The following is a 25,272-nucleotide window of genomic DNA, read 5'->3' as shown; positions in this document are numbered from 1 at the left end:
TATTCAGCTTTTGATAGTTTTTTCTGTAAAGAAAAACAGTAGTGTCTCCTGACTGTTGTGACACAAAAATATATCTGTTGAAAATAGTCTTGTGTAGGCCCGACATCCCAGTGTGGTTTCGCAGTTCCACGGGTCAAATCGCTGTACTATCCAGTTTTGGTCCTTTGGTATCTAAAAAAAGAGCAGTTTCAGTGTGTCGCTCACAGTTCAGCAGCAAACATCTCTATTTAAAAAAGTGTGGTATACCCCAGTAAACAATAACTGTGGTTTTGTCATCCCACGGTAAAAAATCTCTATTATTCAGCTTTTGATAGTTTTTTCTGTAAAGAAAAACAGTAGTGTCTCCTGACTGTTGTGACACAAAAATATATATGTTGAAAATAGTCTTGTGTAGACCCGACATCCCAGTGTGGTTTCGCAGTTCCACGGGTCAAATCGCTGTACTATCCAGTTTTGGGCCTTTGGTATCTAAAAAAAAAGCAGTTTGAGTGTGTCACTCACTGTTCAGCCGCAAATATCTCTATTTAAAAAGTGTGGTATACCCCAGTAAACAATAACTGTGGTTTTGCCATCCCACGGTAAAAAATCTCTATTATTCAGCTTTTGGTAGTTTTTTCAGTAAAGAAAAACAGTAGTGTCTCCTGACTGCTGTGACACAAAAATATGTCTGTTGAAAATAGTCTTGTGTAGGCCCGACATCCCAGTGTGGTTTCGCAGTTACATGGGTCAAATCGCTGTACTATCCAGTTTTGGGCCTTTGGTATCTAAAAAAAAAGCAGTTTGAGTGTGTCACTCACTGTTCAGCCGCAAATATCTCTATTTAAAAAAGTGTGGTATACCCCAGCAAACAATAACTGTTGTTTTGACATCCCACGGTAAAAAATCTCTATCATTCAGCTTTTGGTAGATTTTTCCGTAAAGAAAAACAGTAGTGTCTCCTTACTGTTGTGACACAAAAATATATCTGTTGAAAATAGACTTGTGTAGGCCCAACATTCCAGTGTGGTTTCGCAGTTCCACGGGTCAAATCGCTGTAATATCCAGTTTTGGGCCTTTGGTATCTAAAAAAAAAGCAGTTTGAGTGTGTCGCTCACTGTTCAGCCGCAAATATCTCTATTTAAAAAAGTGTGGTATACCCCAGTAAACAATAACTGTGGTTTTGCCATCCCACGGTAAAAAATCTCTATTATTCAGCTTTTGGTAGTTTTTTCCGTAAAGAAAAACAGTAGTGTCTCCTGACTGTTGTGACACAAAAATATATCTGTTGAAAATAGTCTTGTGTAGGCCCGACATCCCAGGGTGGTTTTGCAGTTCCACGGGTCAAATCGCTGTACTATCCAGTTTTGGGCCTTTGGTATCTAAAAAAAAAGCAGTTTGAGTGTGTCACTCACTGTTCAGCCGCAAATATCTCTATTTAAAAAAGTGTGGTATACCCCAGTAAACAATAACTGTGGTTTTGCCATCCCACGGTAAAAAATCTATATTATTCAGCTTTTGGTAGTTTTTTCCGTAAAGAAAAACAGTAGTGTCTCCTGACTGTTGTGACACAAAAATATGTCTGTTGAAAATAGTCTTGTGTAGGCTCGACATCCCAGTGTGGTTTCGCAGTTCCATGGGTCAAATCGCTGTACTACCCAGTTTTGGGCCTTTGGTATCTAAAAAAAAAGCAGTTTGAGTGTGTCAATCGTATTCAGCCGCAAATATCTCTATTTAAAAAGTGTGGTATACCCCAGTAAACAATAACTGTGGTTTTGCCATCCCACGGTAAAAAATCTCTATTATTCAGCTTTTGGTAGTTTTTTCCGTAAAGAAAAACAGTAGTGTCTCCTGACTGTTGTGACACAAAAATATGTCAGTTGAAAATAGTCTTGTGTAGGCCCGACATCCCAGTGTGGTTTCGCAGTTCCATGGGTCAAATCGCTGTACTATCCAGTTTTGGGCCTTTGGTATCTAAAAAAAAGCAGTTTCAGTGTGTCGCTCACTGTTCAGCCACAAATATCTCTATTTAAAAAAGTGTGGTATACCCCAGTAAACAATAACTGTGGCTTTGCCATCCCACAGTAAAAAATCTCTATTATTCAGCTTTTGGTATTTTTTTCCATAAAGAAAATCAGTAGTGTCTCCTGACTGTTGTGACACAAAAATATATCTGTTGAAAATAGTCTTGTGTAGGCCCGACATCCCAGTGTGGTTTCGCAGTTCCACGGGTGAAATCGCTGTACTATCCAATTTTGGGCCTTTGGTATCTAAAAAAAAAGCAGTTTGAGTGTGTCACTCACTGTTCAGTCGCAAATATCTCTGTTTAAAAAAGTGTGGTATACCCCAGTAAACAATAACTGTGGTTTGCCATCCCGCGGTAAAAAATCTCTATTATTCAGCTTTTGATAGTTTTTTCTGTAAAGAAAAACAGTAGTGTCTCCTGACTGTTGTGACACAAAAATATATCTGTTGAAAATAGTCTTGTGTAGGCCCGACATCCCAGTGTGGTTTCGCAGTTCCACGGGTCAAATCGCTGTACTATCCAGTTTTGGTCCTTTGGTATCTAAAAAAAGAGCAGTTTCAGTGTGTCGCTCACAGTTCAGCAGCAAACATCTCTATTTAAAAAAGTGTGGTATACCCCAGTAAACAATAACTGTGGTTTTGTCATCCCACGGTAAAAAATCTCTATTATTCAGCTTTTGATAGTTTTTTCTGTAAAGAAAAACAGTAGTGTCTCCTGACTGTTGTGACACAAAAATATATATGTTGAAAATAGTCTTGTGTAGACCCGACATCCCAGTGTGGTTTCGCAGTTCCACGGGTCAAATCGCTGTACTATCCAGTTTTGGGCCTTTGGTATCTAAAAAAAAAGCAGTTTGAGTGTGTCACTCACTGTTCAGCCGCAAATATCTCTATTTAAAAAGTGTGGTATACCCCAGTAAACAATAACTGTGGTTTTGCCATCCCACGGTAAAAAATCTCTATTATTCAGCTTTTGGTAGTTTTTTCAGTAAAGAAAAACAGTAGTGTCTCCTGACTGCTGTGACACAAAAATATGTCTGTTGAAAATAGTCTTGTGTAGGCCCGACATCCCAGTGTGGTTTCGCAGTTACATGGGTCAAATCGCTGTACTATCCAGTTTTGGGCCTTTGGTATCTAAAAAAAAAGCAGTTTGAGTGTGTCACTCACTGTTCAGCCGCAAATATCTCTATTTAAAAAAGTGTGGTATACCCCAGCAAACAATAACTGTTGTTTTGACATCCCACGGTAAAAAATCTCTATCATTCAGCTTTTGGTAGATTTTTCCGTAAAGAAAAACAGTAGTGTCTCCTTACTGTTGTGACACAAAAATATATCTGTTGAAAATAGACTTGTGTAGGCCCAACATTCCAGTGTGGTTTCGCAGTTCCACGGGTCAAATCGCTGTAATATCCAGTTTTGGGCCTTTGGTATCTAAAAAAAAAGCAGTTTGAGTGTGTCGCTCACTGTTCAGCCGCAAATATCTCTATTTAAAAAAGTGTGGTATACCCCAGTAAACAATAACTGTGGTTTTGCCATCCCACGGTAAAAAATCTCTATTATTCAGCTTTTGGTAGTTTTTTCCGTAAAGAAAAACAGTAGTGTCTCCTGACTGTTGTGACACAAAAATATATCTGTTGAAAATAGTCTTGTGTAGGCCCGACATCCCAGGGTGGTTTTGCAGTTCCACGGGTCAAATCGCTGTACTATCCAGTTTTGGGCCTTTGGTATCTAAAAAAAAAGCAGTTTGAGTGTGTCACTCACTGTTCAGCCGCAAATATCTCTATTTAAAAAAGTGTGGTATACCCCAGTAAACAATAACTGTGGTTTTGCCATCCCACGGTAAAAAATCTATATTATTCAGCTTTTGGTAGTTTTTTCCGTAAAGAAAAACAGTAGTGTCTCCTGACTGTTGTGACACAAAAATATGTCTGTTGAAAATAGTCTTGTGTAGGCTCGACATCCCAGTGTGGTTTCGCAGTTCCATGGGTCAAATCGCTGTACTACCCAGTTTTGGGCCTTTGGTATCTAAAAAAAAAGCAGTTTGAGTGTGTCAATCGTATTCAGCCGCAAATATCTCTATTTAAAAAGTGTGGTATACCCCAGTAAACAATAACTGTGGTTTTGCCATCCCACGGTAAAAAATCTCTATTATTCAGCTTTTGGTAGTTTTTTCCGTAAAGAAAAACAGTAGTGTCTCCTGACTGCTGTGACACAAAAATATGTCTGTTGAAAATAGTCTTGTGTAGGCCCGACATCCCAGGGTGGTTTCGCAGTTTCATGGGTCAAATCGCTGTACTATCCAGTTTTGGGCCTTTGGTATCTAAAAAAAAGCAGTTTGAGTGTTTCGCTCACTGCTCAGCCGCAAATATCTCTATTTACAAATGTGTGGTATACCCCAGTAAACAATAACTGTGGTTTTGCCATCCCATGGTAAAAAATCTCTATTATTCAGCTTTTGGTAGTTTTTTCCGTAAAGAAAAACAGTAGTGTCTCCTAACTGTTGTGACACAAAAATATATCTGTTGAAAATAGTCTTGTGTAGGCCGGACATCCCAGTGTGGTTTCGCAGTTCCACGGGTCAAATCGCTGTACTATCCAGTTTTGGGCCTTTGGTATCTAAAAAAAAAGCAGTTTGAGTGTGTCACTCACTGTTTAGCCGCAAATATCTCTATTTAAAAAAGTGTGGTATACCCCAGTAAACAATAACTGTGGTTTTGACATCCCACGGTAAAAAATCTCTATTATTCAGCTTTTGGTAGTTTTTTCCGTAAAGAAAAACAGTAGTGTCTCCTGACTGTTGTGAAACAAAAATATGTCAGTTGAAAATAGTCTTGTGTAGGCCCGACATCCCAGTGTGGTTTCGCAGTTCCATGGGTCAAATCGCTGTACTATCCCGTTTTGGGCCTTTGGTATCTAAAAAAAAGCAGTTTCAGTGTGTCGCTCACTGTTCAGCCACAAATATCTCTATTTAAAAAAGTGTGGTATACCCCAGTAAACAATAACTGTGGCTTTGCCATCCCACAGTAAAAAATCTCTATTATTCAGCTTTTGGTATTTTTTTCCATAAAAAAAATCAGTAGTGTCTCCTGACTGTTGTGACACAAAAATATATCTGTTGAAAATAGTCTTGTGTAGGCCCGACATCCCAGTGTGGTTTCGCAGTTCCACGGGTGAAATCGCTGTACTATCCAATTTTGGGCCTTTGGTATCTAAAAAAAAAGCAGTTTGAGTGTGTCACTCACTGTTCAGCCGCAAATATCTCTGTTTAAAAAAGTGTGGTATACCCCAGTAAACAATAACTGTGGTTTGCCATCCCGCGGTAAAAAATCTCTATTATTCAGCTTTTGATAGTTTTTTCTGTAAAGAAAAACAGTAGTGTCTCCTGACTGTTGTGACACAAAAATAAATCTGTTGAAAATAGTCTTGTGTAGACCCGACATCCCAGTGTGGTTTCGCAGTTCCACGGGTCAAATCGCTGTACTATCCAGTTTTGGGCCTTTGGTATCTAAAAAAAAAGCAGTGTGAGTGTGTCGCTCACTGTTCAGCCGCAAATATCTCTATTTAAAAAAGTGTGGTATACCCCAGTAAACAATAACTGTGGTTTTACGATCCCATGGTAAAAAATCTCTATTATTCAGCTTTTGGTAGTTTTTTCCGTAAAGAAAAACAGTAGTGTCTCCTGAATGTTGTGACACAAAAACATATCAGTTGAAAATAGTCTTTTGTAGGCCCGACATCCCAGGGCGATTTCGCAGTTCCACGGGTCAAATCGCTGTTCTATCCAGTTTTGGGCCTTTGGTATCTAAAAAAAAAGCAGTTTGAGTGGGTCACTCACTGTTCAGCTGCAAATATCTCTATTTAAAAAAGTGTGGTATACCCCAGTAAACAATAACTGTGGTTTTGCCATCCCAGGGTAAAAAATCTCTATTATTCAGCTTTTGGTAGTTTTTTCCGTAAAGAAAAACAGTAGTGTCTCCTGACTGTTGTGACACAAAAATATATCTGTTGAAAACAGTCTTGTGTAGGCCCGACATCCCAGGGTGGTTTTGCAGTTCCACGGGTCAAATCGCTGTACTATCCAGTTTTGGGCCTTTGGTATCTAAAAAAAAAGCAGTTTGAGTGTGTCACTCACTGTTCAGCCGCAAATATCTCTATTTAAAAAAGTGTGGTATACCCCAGTAAACAATAACTGTGGTTTTGCCATCCCACGGTAAAAAATCTCTATTATTCAGCTTTTGGTAGTTTTTTCCGTAAAGAAATCAGTAGTGTCTCCTGACTGTTGTGACACAAAAATATATCTGTTGAAAATAGTCTTGTGTAGGCCCGACATCCCAGTGTGGTTTCGCAGTTTCATGGGTCAAATCGCTGTACTATCCAGTTTTGGGCCTTTGGTACCTTAAAAAAAGCAGTTTGAGTGTTTCGCTCACTGCTCAGCCGCAAATATCTCTATTTACAAATGTGTGGTGTACCCCAGTAAACAATAACTGTGGTTTTGCCATCCCACGGTAAAAAATCTCTATTATTCAGCTTTTGGTAGTTTTTTCCGTAAAGAAAAACAGTAGTGTCTCCTAACTGTTGTGACACAAAAATATATCTGTTGAAAATAGTCTTGTGTAGGCCCGACATCCCAGTGTGGTTTCGCAGTTCCACGGGTCAAATCGCTGCACTATCCAGTTTTGGGCCTTTGGTATCTAAAAAAAAAGCAGTTTGAGTGTGTCACTCACTGTTCAGCCGCAAATATCTCTATTTAAAAAAGTGTGGTATACCCCAGTAAACAATAACTGTGGTTTTGCCATCCCATGGTAAAAAATCTCTATTATTCAGCTTTTGGTAGTTTTTTCCGTAAAGAAAAACAGTAGTGTCTCCTGACTGTTGTGACACAAAAATATATCTGTTGAAAATAGTCTTGTGTAGGCCCGACATCCCAGTGTGGTTTCGCAGTTTCATGGGTCAAATCGCTGTACTATCCAGTTTTGGGCCTTTGGTATCTAAAAAAAGAGCAGTTTGAGTGTGTCACTCACTGTTCAGCCGCAAATATCTCTATTTAAAAAAGTGTGGTATACCCCAGTAAACAATAACTGTGGTTTTGACATCCCACGGTAAAAAATCTCTATTATTCAGCTTTTGGTTGTTTTTTCCGTAAAGAAAAACAGTAGTGTCTCCTGACTGTTGTGACACAAAAATATGTCAGTTGAAAATAGTCTTGTGTAGGCCCGACATCCCATTGTGGTTTCGCAGTTCCATGGGTCAAATCGCTGTACTATCCAGTTTTGGGCCTTTTATTATCTAAAAAAAAGCAGTTTGAGTGTGTCGCTCACTGTTCAGCCGCAAATATCTCTATTTAAAAAAGTGTGGTATACCCCAGTAAACAATAACTGTGGTTTTGACATCCCACGGTAAAAAATCTCTATTATTCAGCTTTTAGTAGTTTTTTCCGTAAAGAAAATCAGTAGTGTCTCCTGACTGTTGTGACACAAAAATATATCTGTTGAAAATAGTCTTGTGTAGGCCCGACATCCCAGTGTGGTTTCGCAGTTCCACGGGTCAAATCGCTGTACTATCCAATTTTGGGCCTTTGGGATCTAAAAAAAAAGCAGTTTGAGTGTGTCACTCACTGTTCAGCCGCAAATATCTCTATTTAAAAAAGTGTGCTATACCCCAGTAAACAATAACTGTGGTTTTGCAATCTCGCGGTAAAAAATCTCTATTATTCAGCTTTTGGTAGTTTTTTCCGTAAAGAAAAACAGTAGTGTCTCCTGACTGTTGTGACACAAAAATATATCTGTTGAAAATAGTCTTGTGTATGCCCGACATCCCAGTGTGGTTTCGCAGTTCCACGGGTCAAATAGCTGCACTATCCAAGTTTGGGCCTTTGGTATCTAAAAAAAAAGCAGTTTGAGTGTGTCACTCACTGTTCAGACGCAAATATCACTATTTAAAAAAGTGTGGTATACCCCAGTAAACAATAACTGTGGTTTTGCCATCCCACGGTAAAAAATCTCTATTATTCAGCTTTTGGTAGTTTTTTCCGTAAAGAAAAACAGTAGTGTCTCCTGACTGTTGTGACACAAAAATATATCTGTTGAAAATAGTCTTGTGTAGGCCCGACATCCCAGTGTGGTTTCGCAGTTCCATGGGTCAAATCACTGTACTATCCAGTTTTGGTCCTTTGGTATCTAAAAAAAGAGCAGTTTCAGTGTGTCGCTCACAGTTCAGCAGCAAATTTCTCTATTTAAAAAAGTGTGGTATACCCCAGTAAACAATAACTGTGGTTTTGCCATCCCACGGTAAAAAATCTCTATTATTCAGCTTTTGATAGTTTTTTCCGTAAAGAAAAACAATAGTGTCTCCTGACTGTTGTGACACAAAAATATATCTGTTGAAAATAGTCTTGTGTAGGCCCGACATCCCAGTGTTGTTTTGTAGTTTCATGGGTCAAATCACTGTACTATCCAGTTTTGGGCCTTTGGTATCTAAACAAAAGCAGTTTGAGTGTTTCGCTCACTGCTCAGCCGCAAATATCTCTATTTACAAATGTGTGGTGTACCCCAGTAAACAATAACTGTGGTTTTGCCATCCCACGGTAAAAAATCTCTATTATTCAGCTTTTGGTAGTTTTTTCCGTAAAGAAAAACAGTAGTGTCTCCTAACTGTTGTGACACAAAAATATATCTGTTGAAAATAGTCTTGTGTAGGCCCAACATCCCATTGTGGTTTCGCAGTTCCATGGGTCAAATCGCTGTACTATGCAGTTTTGGGCCTTTGGTATCTAAAAAAAAAGCAGTTTGAGTGTGTCGATCACTGTTCAGCCGCAAATATCTCTATTTAAAAACGTGTGGTATACCCCAGTAAACAATAACTGTGGTTTTGCCATCCCACGGTAAAAAATCTCTATTATTCAGCTTTTGGTAGTTTTTTCCGTAAAGAAAAACAGTAGTGTCTCCTGACTGTTGTGACACAAAAATATATCTGTTGAAAATAGTCTTGTGTAGGCCCGACATCCCATTGTGGTTTCGCAGTTCCATGGGTCAAATCGCTGTACTATGCAGTTTTGGGCCTTTGGTATATAAAAAAAAAGCAGTTTGAGTGTGTCGATCACTGTTCAGCCGCAAATATCTCTATTTAAAAACGTGTGGTATACCCCAGTAAACAATAACTGTGGTTTTGCCATCCCACGGTAAAAAATCTCTATTATTCAGCTTTTGGTAGTTTTTTCCATAAAGAAAAACAGTAGTGTCTCCTGACTGTTGTGACACAAAAATATATCTGTTGAAAATAGTCTTGTGTAGGCCCGACATCCCAGTGTGGTTTCGCAGTTTCACGGGTCAAATCGCTGTACTATTTAGTTTCGGGCCTTTGGTATCTAAAAAAAAGCAGTTTGAGTGTTTCGTTCACAGCTCAGCCGCAAATATCTCTATTTACAAATGTGTGGTATACCCCAGTAAACAATAACTGTGGTTTTGCCATCCCACGGTAAAAAATCTCTATTATTCAGCTTTTGGTAGTTTTTTCCATAAAGAAAAACAGTAGTGTCTCCTAACTGTTGTGACACAAAAATATATCTGTTGAAAATAGTCTTGTGTAGGCCCGACATCCCAGTGTGGTTTCGCAGTTTCACGGGTCAAATCGCTGTACTATTTAGTTTTGGGCCTTTGGTATCTAAAAAAAAGCAGTTTGAGTGTGTCACTCACTGTTCAGCCGCAAATATCTCTATTTAAAAAAGTGTGGTATACCCCAGTAAACAATAACTGTGGTTTTGACATCCCACGGTAAAAAATCTCTATTACTCAGCTTTTGGTAGTTTTTTCCGTAAAGAAAAACAGTAGTGTCTCCTGACTGTTGTGACACAAAAATATGTCAGTTGAAAATAGTCTTGTGTAGGCCCGACATCCCATTGTGGTTTCGCAGTTCCATGGGTCAAATCGCTGTACTATCCAGTTTTGGGCCTTTGGTATCTAAAAAAAAGCAGTTTGAGTGTGTCGCTCACTGTTCAGCCGCAAATATCTCTATTTAAAAAAGTGTGGCATACCCCAGTAAACAATAACTGTGGTTTTGCCATCCCGCGGTAAAAAATTTCTATTATTCAGCTTTTGGTAGTTTTTTCCATAAAGAAAAACAGTAGTGTCTCCTGACTGTTGTGACACAAAAATATATCTGTTGAAAATAGTCTTGTGTAGGCCCGACATCCCAGTGTGGTTTCGCAGTTCCATGGGTCAAATCGCTGTACTATCCCGTTTTGGGCCTTTGGTATCTAAAAAAAAGCAGTTTCAGTGTGTCGCTCACTGTTCAGCCACAAATATCTCTATTTAAAAAAGTGTGGTATACCCCAGTAAACAATAACTGTGGCTTTGCCATCCCACAGTAAAAAATCTCTATTATTCAGCTTTTGGTATTTTTTTCCATAAAAAAAATCAGTAGTGTCTCCTGACTGTTGTGACACAAAAATATATCTGTTGAAAATAGTCTTGTGTAGGCCCGACATCCCAGTGTGGTTTCGCAGTTCCACGGGTGAAATCGCTGTACTATCCAATTTTGGGCCTTTGGTATCTAAAAAAAAAGCAGTTTGAGTGTGTCACTCACTGTTCAGCCGCAAATATCTCTGTTTAAAAAAGTGTGGTATACCCCAGTAAACAATAACTGTGGTTTGCCATCCCGCGGTAAAAAATCTCTATTATTCAGCTTTTGATAGTTTTTTCTGTAAAGAAAAACAGTAGTGTCTCCTGACTGTTGTGACACAAAAATAAATCTGTTGAAAATAGTCTTGTGTAGACCCGACATCCCAGTGTGGTTTCGCAGTTCCACGGGTCAAATCGCTGTACTATCCAGTTTTGGGCCTTTGGTATCTAAAAAAAAAGCAGTGTGAGTGTGTCGCTCACTGTTCAGCCGCAAATATCTCTATTTAAAAAAGTGTGGTATACCCCAGTAAACAATAACTGTGGTTTTACGATCCCATGGTAAAAAATCTCTATTATTCAGCTTTTGGTAGTTTTTTCCGTAAAGAAAAACAGTAGTGTCTCCTGAATGTTGTGACACAAAAACATATCAGTTGAAAATAGTCTTTTGTAGGCCCGACATCCCAGGGCGATTTCGCAGTTCCACGGGTCAAATCGCTGTTCTATCCAGTTTTGGGCCTTTGGTATCTAAAAAAAAAGCAGTTTGAGTGGGTCACTCACTGTTCAGCTGCAAATATCTCTATTTAAAAAAGTGTGGTATACCCCAGTAAACAATAACTGTGGTTTTGCCATCCCAGGGTAAAAAATCTCTATTATTCAGCTTTTGGTAGTTTTTTCCGTAAAGAAAAACAGTAGTGTCTCCTGACTGTTGTGACACAAAAATATATCTGTTGAAAACAGTCTTGTGTAGGCCCGACATCCCAGGGTGGTTTTGCAGTTCCACGGGTCAAATCGCTGTACTATCCAGTTTTGGGCCTTTGGTATCTAAAAAAAAAAGCAGTTTGAGTGTGTCACTCACTGTTCAGCCGCAAATATCTCTATTTAAAAAAGTGTGGTATACCCCAGTAAACAATAACTGTGGTTTTGCCATCCCACGGTAAAAAATCTCTATTATTCAGCTTTTGGTAGTTTTTTCCGTAAAGAAATCAGTAGTGTCTCCTGACTGTTGTGACACAAAAATATATCTGTTGAAAATAGTCTTGTGTAGGCCCGACATCCCAGTGTGGTTTCGCAGTTTCATGGGTCAAATCGCTGTACTATCCAGTTTTGGGCCTTTGGTACCTTAAAAAAAGCAGTTTGAGTGTTTCGCTCACTGCTCAGCCGCAAATATCTCTATTTACAAATGTGTGGTGTACCCCAGTAAACAATAACTGTGGTTTTGCCATCCCACGGTAAAAAATCTCTATTATTCAGCTTTTGGTAGTTTTTTCCGTAAAGAAAAACAGTAGTGTCTCCTAACTGTTGTGACACAAAAATATATCTGTTGAAAATAGTCTTGTGTAGGCCCGACATCCCAGTGTGGTTTCGCAGTTCCACGGGTCAAATCGCTGTACTATCCAGTTTTGGGCCTTTGGTATCTAAAAAAAAAGCAGTTTGAGTGTGTCACTCACTGTTCAGCCGCAAATATCTCTATTTAAAAAAGTGTGGTATACCCCAGTAAACAATAACTGTGGTTTTGCCATCCCATGGTAAAAAATCTCTATTATTCAGCTTTTGGTAGTTTTTTCCGTAAAGAAAAACAGTAGTGTCTCCTGACTGTTGTGACACAAAAATATATCTGTTGAAAATAGTCTTGTGTAGGCCCGACATCCCAGTGTGGTTTCGCAGTTTCATGGGTCAAATCGCTGTACTATCCAGTTTTGGGCCTTTGGTATCTAAAAAAAGAGCAGTTTGAGTGTGTCACTCACTGTTCAGCCGCAAATATCTCTATTTAAAAAAGTGTGGTATACCCCAGTAAACAATAACTGTGGTTTTGACATCCCACGGTAAAAAATCTCTATTATTCAGCTTTTGGTTGTTTTTTCCGTAAAGAAAAACAGTAGTGTCTCCTGACTGTTGTGACACAAAAATATGTCAGTTGAAAATAGTCTTGTGTAGGCCCGACATCCCATTGTGGTTTCGCAGTTCCATGGGTCAAATCGCTGTACTATCCAGTTTTGGGCCTTTTATTATCTAAAAAAAAGCAGTTTGAGTGTGTCGCTCACTGTTCAGCCGCAAATATCTCTATTTAAAAAAGTGTGGTATACCCCAGTAAACAATAACTGTGGTTTTGACATCCCACGGTAAAAAATCTCTATTATTCAGCTTTTAGTAGTTTTTTCCGTAAAGAAAATCAGTAGTGTCTCCTGACTGTTGTGACACAAAAATATATCTGTTGAAAATAGTCTTGTGTAGGCCCGACATCCCAGTGTGGTTTCGCAGTTCCACGGGTCAAATCGCTGTACTATCCAATTTTGGGCCTTTGGGATCTAAAAAAAAAGCAGTTTGAGTGTGTCACTCACTGTTCAGCCGCAAATATCTCTATTTAAAAAAGTGTGCTATACCCCAGTAAACAATAACTGTGGTTTTGCAATCTCGCGGTAAAAAATCTCTATTATTCAGCTTTTGGTAGTTTTTTCCGTAAAGAAAAACAGTAGTGTCTCCTGACTGTTGTGACACAAAAATATATCTGTTGAAAATAGTCTTGTGTATGCCCGACATCCCAGTGTGGTTTCGCAGTTCCACGGGTCAAATAGCTGCACTATCCAAGTTTGGGCCTTTGGTATCTAAAAAAAAAGCAGTTTGAGTGTGTCACTCACTGTTCAGACGCAAATATCACTATTTAAAAAAGTGTGGTATACCCCAGTAAACAATAACTGTGGTTTTGCCATCCCACGGTAAAAAATCTCTATTATTCAGCTTTTGGTAGTTTTTTCCGTAAAGAAAAACAGTAGTGTCTCCTGACTGTTGTGACACAAAAATATATCTGTTGAAAATAGTCTTGTGTAGGCCCGACATCCCAGTGTGGTTTCGCAGTTCCATGGGTCAAATCACTGTACTATCCAGTTTTGGTCCTTTGGTATCTAAAAAAAGAGCAGTTTCAGTGTGTCGCTCACAGTTCAGCAGCAAATTTCTCTATTTAAAAAAGTGTGGTATACCCCAGTAAACAATAACTGTGGTTTTGCCATCCCACGGTAAAAAATCTCTATTATTCAGCTTTTGATAGTTTTTTCCGTAAAGAAAAACAATAGTGTCTCCTGACTGTTGTGACACAAAAATATATCTGTTGAAAATAGTCTTGTGTAGGCCCGACATCCCAGTGTTGTTTTGTAGTTTCATGGGTCAAATCACTGTACTATCCAGTTTTGGGCCTTTGGTATCTAAACAAAAGCAGTTTGAGTGTTTCGCTCACTGCTCAGCCGCAAATATCTCTATTTACAAATGTGTGGTGTACCCCAGTAAACAATAACTGTGGTTTTGCCATCCCACGGTAAAAAATCTCTATTATTCAGCTTTTGGTAGTTTTTTCCGTAAAGAAAAACAGTAGTGTCTCCTAACTGTTGTGACACAAAAATATATCTGTTGAAAATAGTCTTGTGTAGTCCCAACATCCCATTGTGGTTTCGCAGTTCCATGGGTCAAATCGCTGTACTATGCAGTTTTGGGCCTTTGGTATCTAAAAAAAAAGCAGTTTGAGTGTGTCGATCACTGTTCAGCCGCAAATATCTCTATTTAAAAACGTGTGGTATACCCCAGTAAACAATAACTGTGGTTTTGCCATCCCACGGTAAAAAATCTCTATTATTCAGCTTTTGGTAGTTTTTTCCGTAAAGAAAAACAGTAGTGTCTCCTGACTGTTGTGACACAAAAATATATCTGTTGAAAATAGTCTTGTGTAGGCCCGACATCCCATTGTGGTTTCGCAGTTCCATGGGTCAAATCGCTGTACTATGCAGTTTTGGGCCTTTGGTATATAAAAAAAAAGCAGTTTGAGTGTGTCGATCACTGTTCAGCCGCAAATATCTCTATTTAAAAACGTGTGGTATACCCCAGTAAACAATAACTGTGGTTTTGCCATCCCACGGTAAAAAATCTCTATTATTCAGCTTTTGGTAGTTTTTTCCATAAAGAAAAACAGTAGTGTCTCCTGACTGTTGTGACACAAAAATATATCTGTTGAAAATAGTCTTGTGTAGGCCCGACATCCCAGTGTGGTTTCGCAGTTTCACGGGTCAAATCGCTGTACTATTTAGTTTTGGGCCTTTGGTATCTAAAAAAAAGCAGTTTGAGTGTTTCGTTCACAGCTCAGCCGCAAATATCTCTATTTACAAATGTGTGGTATACCCCAGTAAACAATAACTGTGGTTTTGCCATCCCACGGTAAAAAATCTCTATTATTCAGCTTTTGGTAGTTTTTTCCATAAAGAAAAACAGTAGTGTCTCCTAACTGTTGTGACACAAAAATATATCTGTTGAAAATAGTCTTGTGTAGGCCCGACATCCCAGTGTGGTTTCGCAGTTTCACGGGTCAAATCGCTGTACTATTTAGTTTTGGGCCTTTGGTATCTAAAAAAAAGCAGTTTGAGTGTGTCACTCACTGTTCAGCCGCAAATATCTCTATTTAAAAAAGTGTGGTATACCCCAGTAAACAATAACTGTGGTTTTGACATCCCACGGTAAAAAATCTCTATTACTCAGCTTTTGGTAGTTTTTTCCGTAAAGAAAAACAGTAGTGTCTCCTGACTGTTGTGACACAAAAATATGTCAGTTGAAAATAGTCTTGTGTAGGCCCGACATCCCATTGTGGTTTCGCAGTTCCATGGGTCAAATCGCTGTACTATCCAGTTTTGGGCCTTTGGTATCTAAAAAAAAGCAGTTTGAGTGTGTCGCTCACTGTTCAGCCGCAAATATCTCTATTTAAAAAAGTGTGGCATACCCCAGTAAACAATAACTGTGGTTTTGCCATCCCGCGGTAAAAAATTTCTATTATTCAGCTTTTGGTAGTTTTTTCCATAAAGAAAAACAGTAGTGTCTCCTGACTGTTGTGACACAAAAATATATCTGTTGAAAATAGTCTTGTGTAGGCCCGACATCCCAGTGTGGTTTCGCAGTTCCACGGGTCAAATCGCTGTACTATCCAGTTTTGGTCCTTTGGTATCTTAAAAAAAAGCAGTTTCAGTGTGTCGCTCACAGTTCAACCGCAAATATCTCTATTTAAAAAAGTGTGGTATACCCCAGTAAACAATAACTGTGGTTTTGCCATCCCACGGTAAAAAATCTCTATTATTCAGCTTTTGGTATTTTTTTCCATAAAGAAAAACAGTAGTGTCTCCTGACTGTTGTGACACAAAAATATATCTGTTGAAAATAGTCTTGTGTAGACCCGACATCCCAGTGTGGTTTCGCAGTTCCACGGGTCAAATCGCTGTACTATCCAGTTTTGGGCCTTTGGTATCTAAAAAAAAAGCAGTTTGAGTGTGTCGATCACTGTTTAGCCGCAAATATCTCTATTTAAAAACGTGTGGTATACCCCAGTAAACAATAACTGTGGTTTTTGCCATCCCACGGTAAAAAATCTCTATTATTCAGCTTTTGATAGTTTTTTCTGTAAAGAAAAACAGTAGTGTCTCCTGACTGTTGTGACACAAAAATATATCTGTTGAAAATAGTCTTGTGTAGGCCCGACATCCCATTGTGGTTTCGCAGTTCCACGGGTCAAATCGCTGTACTATCCAGTTTTCGGCCTTTGGTATCTAAAAAGAAAGCAGTTTGAGTGTGTCGCTCACTGTTCAGCCGCAAATATATCTATTTAAAAAAGTGTGGTATACCCCAGTAAACAATAACTGTGGTTTTGCCATCCCACGGTAAAAAATCTCTATTATTCAGCTTTTGGTAGTTTTTTCCGTAAAGAAAAACAGTAGTGTCTCCTAACTGTTGTGACACAAAAATATATCTGTTGAAAATAGTCTTGTGTAGGCCCGACATCCCATTGTGGTTTCGCAGTTCCATGGGTCAAATCGCTGTACTATGCAGTTTTGGGCCTTTGGTATCTAAAAAAAAAGCAGTTTGAGTGTGTCGATCACTGTTCAGCCGCAAATATCTCTATTTAAAAACGTGTGGTATACCCCAGTAAACAATAACTGTGGTTTTGCCATCCCACGGTAAAAAATCTCTATTATTCAGCTTTTGGTAGTTTTTTCCGTAAAGAAAAACAGTAGTGTCTCCTGACTGTTGTGACACAAAAATATATCTGTTGAAAATAGTCTTGTGTAGGCCCGACATCCCATTGTGGTTTCGCAGTTCCATGGGTCAAATCGCTGTACTATGCAGTTTTGGGCCTTTGGTATATAAAAAAAAAGCAGTTTGAGTGTGTCGATCACTGTTCAGCCGCAAATATCTCTATTTAAAAACGTGTGGTATACCCCAGTAAACAATAACTGTGGTTTTGCCATCCCACGGTAAAAAATCTCTATTATTCAGCTTTTGGTAGTTTTTTCCATAAGGAAAAACAGTAGTGTCTCCTGACTGTTGTGACACAAAAATATATCTGTTGAAAATAGTCTTGTGTAGGCCCGACATCCCAGTGTGGTTTCGCAGTTTCACGGGTCAAATCGCTGTACTATTTAGTTTTGGGCCTTTGGTATCTAAAAAAAAGCAGTTTGAGTGTTTCGTTCACAGCTCAGCCGCAAATATCTCTATTTACAAATGTGTGGTATACCCCAGTAAACAATAACTGTGGTTTTGCCATCCCACGGTAAAAAATCTCTATTATTCAGCTTTTGGTAGTTTTTTCCATAAAGAAAAACAGTAGTGTCTCCTAACTGTTGTGACACAAAAATATATCTGTTGAAAATAGTCTTGTGTAGGCGCGACATCCCAGTGTGGTTTCGCAGTTTCACGGGTCAAATCGCTGTACTATTTAGTTTTGGGCCTTTGGTATCTAAAAAAAAGCAGTTTGAGTGTTTCGTTCACAGCTCAGCCGCAAATATCTCTATTTACAAATGTGTGGTATACCCCAGTAAACAATAACTGTGGTTTTGCCATCCCACGGTAAAAAATCTCTATTATTCAGCTTTTGGTAGTTTTTTCCATAAAGAAAAACAGTAGTGTCTCCTAACTGTTGTGACACAAAAATATATCTGTTGAAAATAGTCTTGTGTAGGCCCGACATCCCAGTGTGGTATCGCAGTTCCATGGGTCAAATCGCTGTACTATCCAGTTTTGGGCCTTTGGTATCTAAAAAAAAAGCAGTTTGAGTGTGTCACTCACTGTTCAGCCGCAAATATCTCTATTTAAAAAAGTGTGATATACCCCAGTAAACAATAACTGTGGTTTTGACATCCCACGGTAAAAAATCTCTATTACTCAGCTTTTGGTAGTTTTTTCCGTAAAGAAAAACAGTAGTGTCTCCTGACTGTTGTGACACAAAAATATGTCAGTTGAAAATAGTCTTGTGTAGGCCCGACATCCCATTGTGGTTTCGCAGTTCCATGGGTCAAATCGCTGTACTATCCAGTTTTGGGCCTTTGGTATCTAAAAAAAAGCAGTTTGAGTGTGTCGCTCACTGTTCAGCCGCAAATATCTCTATTTAAAAAAGTGTGGTATACCCCAGTAAACAATAACTGTGGTTTTGCCATCCCACGGTAAAAAATCTCTATTATTCAGCTTTTGGTAGTTTTTTCCGTAAAGAAAATCAGTAGTGTCTCCTGACTGTTGTGACACAAAAATATATCTGTTGAAAATAGTCTTGTGTAGGCCCGACATCCCAGTGTGGTTTCGCAGTTCCACGGGTCAAATTGCTGTACTATCCAGTTTTGGGCCTTTGGTATCTAAAAAAAAAGCAGTTTGAGTGTGTCGATCACTGTTTAGCCGCAAATATCTCTATTTAAAAACGTGTGGTATACCCCAGTAAACAATAACTGTGGTTTTTGCCATCCCACGGTAAAAAATCTCTATTATTCAGCTTTTGATAGTTTTTTCTGTAAAGAAAAACAGTAGTGTCTCCTGACTGTTGTGACACAAAAATATATCTGTTGAAAATAGTCTTGTGTAGGCCCGACATCCCATTGTGGTTTCGCAGTTCCACGGGTCAAATCGCTGTACTATCCAGTTTTCGGCCTTTGGTATCTAAAAAGAAAGCAGTTTGAGTGTGTCGCTCACTGTTCAGCCGCAAATATATCTATTTAAAAAAGTGTGGTATACCCCAGTAAACAATAACTGTGGTTTTGCCATCCCACGGTAAAAAATCTCTATTATTCAGCTTTTGGTAGTTTTTTCCGTAAAGAAAAACAGTAGTGTCTCCTGACTGTTGTGACGCAAAAATATATCTGTTGAAAATAGTCTTGTGTAGGCCCAACATCCCAGTGTGGTTTCGCAGTACCACGGGTCAAATCACTGTACTATGCAGTTTTGGGCCTTTGGTATCTAAAAAAAAGCAGTTTGAGTGTGTCGATCACTGTTCAGCCACAAATATCTCTATTTAAAAAAGTGTGGTATACCCCAGTAAACAATAACTGTGGTTTTGGCATCCCAAGGTAAAAAATCTCTATTATTCAGCTTTTGGTAGTTTTTTCCGTAAAGAAAAACAGTAGTGTCTCCTGACTGTTGTGACACAAAAATATATCTGTTGAAAATAGTCTTGCGTAGGCCCGACATCCCAGTGTGGTTTCGCAGTTCCACTGGTCAAATCGCTGTACTATCCAGTTTTGGGCCTTTGGTATCTAAAAAAAAAGCAGTTTGAGTGTGTCGCTCACTGTTCAGCCGCAAATATCTCTATTTAAAAAAGTGTGGTATACCCCAGTAAACAATAACTGTGGTTTTGCCATCCCACAGTAAAAAATCTCTATTATTCAGCTTTTGGTAGTTTTTTTCGTAAAGAAAAACAGTAGTGTCTCCTAACTTTTGTGACACAAAAATATATCTCTTGAAAATAGTCTTGTGTAGGCCCAATATCCCAGGGTGGTTTCGCAGTTCCATGGGTCAAATCGCTGTACTATGCAGTTTTGGGCCTTTGGTATCTAAAAAAAAGCAGTTTGAGTGTGTCGATCACTGTTCAGCCGCAAATATCTCTATTTAAAAACGTGTGGTATACCCCAGTAAACAATAACTGTGGTTTTGGCATCCCACGGTAAAAAATCTCTATTATTCAGCTTTTGGTAGTTTTTTCCGTAAAGAAAAACAGTAGTGTCTCCTGACTGTTGTGACTCAAAAATATATCTGTGGAAAATAGTCTTGTGTAGGCCCGACATCCCAGGGTGGTTTCGCAGTTCCACGCGTCAAATCGCTGTACTATGCAGTTTTGGGCCTTTGGTATCTAAAAAAAAAGCAGTTTGAGTGTGTCGATCACTGTTCAGCCACAAATATCTCTATTTAAAAAAGTGTGGTATACCCCAGTAAACAATAACTGTGGTTTTGGCATCCCACGGTAAAAAATCTCTATTATTCAGCTTTTGGTAGTTTTTTCCGTAAAGAAAAACAGTAGTGTCTCCTGACTGTTGTGACACAAAAATATATCTGTTGAAAATAGTCTTGCGTAGGCCCGAAATCCCAGTGTGGTTTCGCAGTTCCACTGGTCAAATCGCTGTACTATCCAGTTTTGGGCCTTTGGTATCTAAAAAAAAAGCAGTTTGAGTGTGTCGCTCACTGTTCAGCCGCAAATATCTCTATTTAAAAAAGTGTGGTATACCCCAGTAAACAATAACTGTGGTTTTGCCATCCCACAGTAAAAAATCTCTATTATTCAGCTTTTGGTAGTTTTTTTCGTAAAGAAAAACAGTAGTGTCTCCTAACTTTTGTGACACAAAAATATATCTCTTGAAAATAGTCTTGTGTAGGCCCAATATCCCAGGGTGGTTTCGCAGTTCCATGGGTCAAATCGCTGTACTATGCAGTTTTGGGCCTTTGGTATCTAAAAAAAAGCAGTTTGAGTGTGTCGATCACTGTTCAGCCGCAAATATCTCTATTTAAAAACGTGTGGTATACCCCAGTAAACAATAACTGTGGTTTTGGCATCCCACGGTAAAAAATCTCTATTATTCAGCTCTTGGTAGTTTTTTCCGTAAAGAAAAACAGTAGTGTCTCCTGACTGTTGTGACTCAAAAATATATCTGTGGAAAATAGTCTTGTGTAGGCCCGACATCCCAGGGTGGTTTCGCAGTTCCACGCGTCAAATCGCTGTACTATGCAGTTTTGGGCCTTTGGTATCTAAAAAAAAAGCAGTTTGAGTGTGTCGATCACTGTTCAGCCACAAATATCTCTATTTAAAAAAGTGTGGTATACCCCAGTAAACAATAACTGTGGTTTTGGCATCACACGGTAAAAAATCTCTATTATTCAGCTTTTGGTAGTTTTTTCCGTAAAGAAAAACAGTAGTGTCTCCTCACTGTTGTGACACAAAAATATATCTGTTGAAAATAGTCTTGCGTAGGCCCGAAATCCCAGTGTGGTTTCGCAGTTCCACGGCTCAAATCGCTGTACTATCCAGTTTTGGGCCTTTGGTATCTAAAAAAAAAGCAGTTTGAGTGTGTCACTCACTGTTCAGCCGCAAATATCTCTATTTAAAAAAGAGTTGTATACCCCAGTAAACAATAACTGTGGTTTTGCCATCCCACGGTAAAAAATCTCTATTATTCAGCTTTTGGTAGTTTTTTCCATAAAGAAAAACAGTAGTGTCTCCTGACTGTTGTGACACAAAAATATATCTGTTGAAAATAGTCTTGTGTAGGCCCGACATCCCAGTGTGGTTTCGCAGTTCCACGGGTCAAATCGCTGTACTATGCAGTTTTGGGCCTTTGGTATCTAAAAAAAAGCAGTTTGAGTGTGTCAATCACTGTTCAGCCGCAAATATCTCTATTTAAAAACGTGTGGTATACCCCAGTAAACAATAACTGTGGTTTTGGCATCCCACGGTAAAAAATCTCTATTATTCAGCTTTTGGTAGTTTTTTCCGTAAAGAAAAACAGTAGTGTCTCCTGACTGTTGTGACTCAAAAATATATCTGTTGAAAATAGTCTTGCGTAGGCCCGACATCCCAGGGTGGTTTCGCAGTTCCACGGGTCAAATCGCTGTACTATCCAGTTTTGGGCCTTTGGTATCTAAAAAAAAAGCAGTTTGAGTGTGTCGCTCACTGTTCAGCCGCAGATATCTCTATTTAAAAAAGTGTGGTATACCCCAGTAAACAATAACTGTGGTTTTGCCATCCCAAGGTAAAAAATCTCTATTATTCAGCTTTTGGTAGTTTTTTCCGTAAAGAAAAACAGTAGTGTCTCCTGACTGTTGTGACACAAAAATATATCTGTTGAAAATAATCCTGTGTAGGCCCGACATCCCAGTGTGGTTTCGCAGTTCCACGGGTCAAATCGCTGTACTATCCAGTTTTGGGCCTTTGGTATCTAAAAAAAAAGCAGTTTGAGTGTGTCGCTCACTGTTTAGCCGCAAATATCTCTATTTAAAAAAGTGTGGTATACCCCAGTAAACAATAACTGTGGTTTTGCCATCCCACGGTAAAAAAATCTCTATTATTCAGCTTTTGGTAGTTTTTTCCGTAAAGAAAAACAGTAGTGTCTCCTGACTGTTGTGACACAAAAATATATCTCTTGAAAATAGTCTTGTGTAGGCCCGACATCCCAGTGTGGTTTCACAGTTCCACGGGTTAAATCGCTGTACTATCCAGTTTTGGGCCTTTGGTATCTAAATAAAAAGCAGTTTGATTGAGTCGCTCACTGTTCAGCCGCAAATTTCTCTATTTAAAAAAGTGTGGTATACCCCAGTAAACAATAACTGTGATGTTACGATCCCACGAAAAAAAATCTCTATTATTCAGCTTTTGGTAGTTTTTTCCGTAAAGAAAAACAGTAGTGTCTCCTGACTGTTGTGACACAAAAATATATCTGTTGAAAATAGTCTTTTGTAGGCCCGACATCCCAGGGTGGTTTCGCAGTTCCACGGGTCAAATCGCTGTACTATCCAGTTTTGGGCCTTTGGTATCTAAAAAAAAGCAGTTTGAGTGTGTCACTCACTGTTCAGCCACAAATATCTCTATTTAAAAAAGTGTTGTATACCCCAGTAAACAATAACTGTGGTTTTGCCATCCCACGGTAAAAAATCTCTATTATTCAGCTTTTGGTAGTTTTTTCCGTAAAGAAAAACAGTAGTGTCTCCTGACTGTTGTGACACAAAAATATATCTGTTGAAAATAGTCTTGTGTAGGCCCGACATCCCATTGTGGTTTCGCAGTTCCACGGGTCAAATCGCTGTACTATCCAATTTTGGGCCTTTGGTATCTAAAAAAAAAGCAGTTTGAGTGTGTCACTCACTGTTCAGCCGCAAATATCACTATTTAAAAAAGTGTGGTATACCCCAGTAAACAATAACTGTGGTTTTGCCATCCCACGGTAAAAAATCTCTATTATTCAGCTTTTGGTAGTTTTTTACATAAAGAAAAACAGTAGTGTCTCCTGACTGTTATGACACAAAAATATATCTGTTGAAAATAGTCTTGTGTAGGCCCGACATCCCAGTGTGGTTTCGCAGTTCCACGGGTCAAATCGCTGTACTATCCAGTTTTGGTCCTTTGGTATCTAAAAAAAAAGCAGTTTCAGTGTGTCGCTCACAGTTCAGCCGCAAATATCTCTATTTAAAAAAGTGTGGTATACCCCAGTAAACAATAACTGTGGTTTTGCCATCCCACGGTAAAAAATCTCTATTATTCAGCTTTTGGTAGTTTTTTCCATAAAGAAAAACAGTAGTGTCTCCTGACTGTTGTGACACAAAAATATATCTGTTGAAAATAGTCTTGTGTAGACCCGACATCCCAGTGTGGTTTCGCAGTTCCACGGGTCAAATCGCTGTACTATCCAGTTTTGGGCCTTTGGTATCTAAAAAAAAAGCAGTTTGAGTGTGTCGATCACTGTTTAGCCGCAAATATCTCTACTTAAAAACGAGTGGTATACACCAGTAAACAATAACTGTGGTTTTGCCATCCCACGGTAAAAAATCTCTATTATTCAGCTTTTGATAGTTTTTTCTGTAAAGAAAAACAGTAGTGTATCCTGACTGTTGTGACACAAAAATATATCTGTTGAAAATAGTCTTGTGTAGGCCCGACATCCCAGTGTGGTTTCGCAGTTCCACGGGTCAAATCGCTGTACTATCCAGTTTTCGGCCTTTGGTATCTAAAAAAAAAGCAGTTTGAGTGTGTCGCTCACTGTTCAGCCGCAAATATATCTATTTAAAAAAGTGTGGTATACCCCAGTAAACAATAACTGTGGTTTTGCCACCCCACGGTAAAAAATCTCTATTATTCAGCTTTTGGTAGTTTTTTCCGTAAAGAAAAACAGTAGTGTTTCCTGACTGTTGTGACACAAAAATATATCTGTTGAAAATAGTCTTGTGTAGGCCCAACATCCCAGTGTGGTTTCGCAGTACCACGGGTCAAATCACTGTACTATGCAGTTTTGGGCCTTTGGTATCTAAAAAAAAAGCAGTTTGAGTGTGTCGATCACTGTTCAGCCACAAATATCTCTATTTAAAAAAGTGTGGTATACCCCAGTAAACAATAACTGTGGTTTAGTCATCCCAAGGTAAAAAATCTCTATTATTCAGCTTTTGGTAGTTTTTTCCGTAAAGAAAAACAGTAGTGTCTCCTGACTGTTGTGACACAAAAATATATCTGTTGAAAATAGTCTTGTGTAGGCCCGACATCCCATTGTGGTTTCGCAGTTCCACGGGTCAAATCGCTGTACTATCCAATTTTGGGCCTTTGGTATCTAAAAAAAAAAGCAGTTTGAGTGTGTCACTCACTGTTCAGCCGCAAATATCACTATTTAAAAAAGTGTGGTATACCCCAGTAAACAATAACTGTGGTTTTGCCATCCCACGGTAAAAAATCTCTATTATTCAGCTTTTGGTAGTTTTTTACATAAAGAAAAACAGTAGTGTCTCCTGACTGTTATGACACAAAAATATATCTGTTGAAAATAGTCTTGTGTAGGCCCGACATCCCAGTGTGGTTTCGCAGTTCCACGGGTCAAATCGCTGTACTATCCAGTTTTGGTCCTTTGGTATCTAAAAAAAAAGCAGTTTGAGTGTGTCGCTCACAGTTCAGCCGCAAATATCTCTATTTAAAAAAGTGTGGTATACCCCAGTAAACAATAACTGTGGTTTTGCCATCCCACGGTAAAAAATCTCTATTATTCAGCTTTTGGTAGTTTTTTCCATAAAGAAAAACAGTAGTGTCTCCTGACTGTTGTGACACAAAAATATATCTGTTGAAAATAGTCTTGTGTAGACCCGACATCCCAGTGTGGTTTCGCAGTTCCACGGGTCAAATCGCTGTACTATCCAGTTTTGGGCCTTTGGTATCTAAAAAAAAAGCAGTTTGAGTGTGTCGATCACTGTTTAGCCGCAAATATCTCTACTTAAAAACGAGTGGTATACACCAGTAAACAATAACTGTGGTTTTGCCATCCCACGGTAAAAAATCTCTATTATTCAGCTTTTGATAGTTTTTTCTGTAAAGAAAAACAGTAGTGTATCCTGACTGTTGTGACACAAAAATATATCTGTTGAAAATAGTCTTGTGTAGGCCCGACATCCCATTGTGGTTTCGCAGTTCCACGGGTCAAATCGCTGTACTATCCAATTTTGGGCCTTTGGTATCTAAAAAAAAAGCAGTTTGAGTGTGTCACTCACTGTTCAGCCGCAAATATCACTATTTAAAAAAGTGTGGTATACCCCAGTAAACAATAACTGTGGTTTTGCCATCCCACGGTAAAAAATCTCTATTATTCAGCTTTTGGTAGTTTTTTACATAAAGAAAAACAGTAGTGTCTCCTGACTG

Source organism: Phyllobates terribilis, unplaced genomic scaffold, assembly GCF_046119375.1.
Source record: "Phyllobates terribilis strain yellow unplaced genomic scaffold, ASM4611937v1 Scaffold_10__3_contigs__length_209671492, whole genome shotgun sequence".
NCBI lineage: Eukaryota > Metazoa > Chordata > Amphibia > Anura > Dendrobatidae > Phyllobates > Phyllobates terribilis.
This window is presented reverse-complemented; position numbering follows the sequence as displayed.